Raw genomic sequence first — 4,722 nt, 5'->3', positions numbered from 1 at the left:
GGTCGAGGCTTTGAGAACATGTCGACTTGATGGAAATCGTTCCAAAAATATTTCCACAAAGTAACCATCTTCCTGGGGCATTGTAACAAGGTCAGCCCATATTTGTTAGAAAGCTTTTGGGGAGATTTTTTAAATCTACAACCATAATTTTGCTATTCTAATCTTGTACGCATAAAATTGGGTTTTTTTATTGGGTGGATGAGGGCTTACCTCAGTCAATCCCTAGATTAAGGAATCAACCTTGATTTGAGAATGTAAATTAACGTAAATAGAACAAATAAATGAAGTATTCACCTTGCTTGTAAAACCCTCGTCAATAATGATTTTTCTTTGTTGTATGTTGTAGACATTGAATTCTATTGGAAATTACAATTAGAACAATTGTTATGTTGTCATTAATGTCAAACCTAATTGGTAAGACAATTTACTATCTAATTTGAGTGCCATTTATAGATGATTGATGAAGAGGATTTGAGAAGTTGGACATAACAAAAGCACCTAAAGGAAAGGTTGAGTTATGAGAGGAAACTACAATGGGCACTTGATTAGTTGGACTTTGACAAGATAAAGTGATTTTTTAATCATGCTACAAGTGAAGAAGATAGTTGTACTGAAGCCTTGAAGAAGTGATCAAAGAATGACCCAATGGATAAGATTGATTGAGCAAAAGAGCAAAAGATTAAGGAACTTGAAGATTATGTCGAGTGATGTTAGTGTCAACTGAGCCCCAGTATGTGTCCAACAGAAGTAGTGTCGACCGAGCATTAGCATTGACCGAGTTTCAATATACATGTCAAACAGAAAAGTTAGTAGCGATCGAGTAACCCAGTGATGACTGAGTGTCAAAACATAGTGTTGGTCAAGGGACAACATTTTGACAGTTTATGAGGAAATTATGATTTCCAGCTAACATGGTTGACTTCTTGGAATATGTAAAGTGTGTGGAAGATAAGGATGGATGACTAGGAACATTTAAATCAAGGGAAACTATGTTTGTGTGTTTATGTGGAAGGATTCAAAGAGAAGTTTATAGAAAAGAAGATGACGAACAAGAAGGTGGATACATTCATTGTATGTGTTGAATTTGATCAAAACCCTAAGATCTACGGTGGTGTTTAGATTCATTGTATGTGTTGAATTTGATCAAATCCCACTTGAAAAACGAAGTAAAATAAATAAAAATTAAATAAATTCTTTTTTTCTCTACACTTAAATGCACATATTTCTAAGTGGGTTCCATTTAATTTTCCTCCTCTTTTCTCGTCGATGGAATTTTGTCTCACACGGATCATTCTTTCTCCACCCTTGATTAAATCTTATTGCCTCTTAATCTTAATCATCCATTCTTCTTTATAATGGAGAGCCCTCTCCTCATTTTTGACATCCATGATTATGCTATTGTTATGTTGCAGGTTTGGAGAGCAATTTTTGGAGGAGGAGTTTGAGCATTAAAGCTTTTTGTGGAGAACTTCTATCTTCTTGTCTTCTTATTTCATACATACATGACTTCCATCATCATGATCCATCCTTGCATTTTCATAGTAGCTTATATCCATATTTGCTTTCATAGATTAATCTTGCATTGTTATTTCCTTTCATAGATTAGATTTCCTTTCTTGCATTGCTTTGCATTGTTATCATTTAGATTAGCTTGCATCTTTATTTGCATGCATATTTTGATCTTTGAATCTCTCATTTTATGGTGTACTTTCATGGGCACAAACTAGGTCAAATTGAGAGTCTCCATTACAAACTCTTGTACTCCATGAATAGAGAGCTATGAGCTTCTATTTGAGATCTCATTCTTGAGCAATCTTGGATATAATGACTCATAGAGGTGTGTCAACATTTTAGCACATAGCAGTGAGCTAGGTTTCTCAGTTACAGAAGGTGAATGCTTTATCCACTACAAAGGCAAAGTATGTTATTGCTACAAATGCAACCAAGGAGATGATATGGCTTCAGTTCTTCATGGAATAATTGAGACAACTAGAGAGGGATAATTATTTGTTTACAGATAGCAAGAGTGTCACACATCTTGCAAAGATTTTTGCTCTACATTCAAAGACAAAACAAATACAATTGTGGTACCATTTCATTCGGGCAGTTTTGGACAATGGATAGTTAAAGGTGGAGAAGATACATATGGATGATAATCCAACAAATATGTTTACCAAGGAAGTAACAAGGGAGAAGTTGAACTCCTCTTCGGCTTTGGTTGGTTTTCTACACTAAACATAATAAAATAACAACATATTCCATGATGATTTGTGCAAATTTGATAGGTTCTAACCTGTATACAAGTTCTTAGAAGGTAGATTAGAGTTAAAATTTATATATGTTGGGCATTTCATTGATGCTTAAGAGATAGTAACCATGTTTCAATCTAGTACATTATCCCATTTCTCTTTCAACATTTAAATTTCATACATTCTTCTCCATTTTCCCTCAAAGTTTTAGTTTAGGTGTATCCTAATTGTAAGGAAGTTGACCTCCTCCAAAGATTCAACCTTAGTACACAATTTTCACACTTGGATGTTGTTTCCATGTTACAAAAGGCTGCTTAGAGATAACACATCAAGCACGAGTACAAACTTTTATGTTAACAAGTACAACTATAATAATTATACTATAGCATAGTCAAATAACAAGACATAAGATTGCCCAATGATACAACAAATTACAAGAGCCAAATAGAGGCCAAAACAAACCCAATGTTAAACAATCTATGTCCAATTATAATGGCTCCATATTGATACCAAATATAAAAATTAGATGAAAAACATGCACTTGCACAAAAACTGACACCTACAAATTTGTCTATATGAGCCCAAACAAATCCTCTAAAGTTGTAGAAATGAAGATTGGACAGGTGTAGTCATAAAAAAATTGCAAATTCTAGAAATTTTGTCTACCAAAATGCAAAAATACTTGCACAAAGTTCTAGGGTATGAACTTTATCCCCAAATTTTAAAAATGTATAAAAAAGCCTCAATATGACCAAGTTACGGGGCTTAGAAGTTTAGCTCCAAATAACAAATGTCAATGAGAGTGAATCTGCAAATGTTCAAAACGTTACTGAAGAAATGCATATGTCAGAAAATTGTGGGCATAAAATGACAATTAAGGTCCTATTAAAGTAAGAAATTGGCTAAAAATTGACCATCTAAATGAACTTTAAGCAAACTAACATGTCCAAAAAAGAGAGTTATGACGCAGGAGCATCCCAGGGTAGTCAACAATCCTTTATGTAGGAGCATCAAGCTTAAATTTGTGGACTTATGGTTCATGCACTTGGGCATGTGTTCAAGACATATTGGGGAACATTGTCCTAAGTGTGCATAAAGTTTGGAGTTATTATCTTGGAGTTAGAGCCATTTTGGTGGCTACTAGTAACGTGTTCCTAATTTACCAACAGACTTTGGAGATTGTGTTTGCGAGCTTCACTCTAGGGGATTGGGTGTGTGTGCTCTTGGATTTGGATCATTGGATGACACATGGACCTATGCCTAAGGATACATACTTCTATGTTGTTATATGAGTTAGTTATGCTTTATGAGCTTGGGACTTGTCCTAAGTATTAGTTATTTCATGTATTAATGTTTGTTACCAAGCCAACTTGTGGCTTGAGGGTTTATTTAATGTAATGGTTTATTTAATGTGACTTAGGATGACTTGTGGCTTGGTTTAGTATAAGCAGAGGGTCTTGCAGAGTCTTGAGGATGATTCATTTAACATGGAGTAGCTGAGAGGAGCAAGGTTGAGTAGAGCTAGTAGCAAGTGTGGGCTTGGGAAACATAATGTTTCTCGATGGCTTGTAAGCACAAGTTTAGATTCTTCTTTGGATTTCTACCAGACTTGTGGGTATGGGCTAGCTGATGTTTGGATCTTGCAAGGTCTTTTAGAATTATGTTTGTGATCACTTTATATTTGGCCATAACCTAGAACACCTTATAATCGAACATGTTGGATGTAAATCTTATGATTCTATTATGATAATTGGCATTATTTTAGATCTAAATCTCTATGTTATTAATTTAATCCACTATGTGGTTATTTGCTAGGGGTTAGGACATCTCCTTTCGGGATTCTTCTACCTTGCACTACATCAAGTTACCAATCTAAGAAAAGGTGACTGAGCCTGAGAGGATGTTAGTAGAGCAAGAATATATATATTTGATGTTTTTATTCCTATCACAACAAAAATGATCTTTCTCATAAAGAAAAAGACAATATAAAAATAGTTATTCTCGTGTGTGCATGGATCTCTACTTTGGCTTTGTACAAATACTAATGAATGATTGCACTATCATTTGGATTACTCTTGAGGTTGGTCAAACTCAAAACTCCATTAGAGTTGTACAAGAGCTAAGAGTGTGGAGTTGTACAACCTCGATGATATAGTAGGTTGTCATTAAAAAAATTTAGAAGTGGTGCTCCATGTGTAGCTTGAGTCAACGTGGATTTGAACTCCTCTAATAAAGAGTTGTAGATGTCTATAATTTATGTTGATTTGTGGTGATTGGTCAAGTAAGTATTGTACACTTTTCATAAGCTATGGGGTTCAGGGCCTCACCCTAAAATGTTGTTTTCTTAGTTTAACTTATTAAAAAAATTGAGTTGACTTTGTTAACCATTTTCTAAGGTTGAATCATCAAGTGTGTTTATGGTTAACTTGTTAAGCCAACATAAGTCATGTAATATTGGCTTAGGGTTAGGGTT

The sequence above is a fragment of the Cupressus sempervirens genome, chromosome 1 (assembly GCF_028749045.1).
Source record: "Cupressus sempervirens isolate cs-2001-9-10 chromosome 1, ASM2874904v1, whole genome shotgun sequence".
NCBI classification, from domain to species: Eukaryota; Viridiplantae; Streptophyta; class Pinopsida; order Cupressales; family Cupressaceae; genus Cupressus; species Cupressus sempervirens.
Note: the sequence above shows the minus strand (reverse complement) of the source record.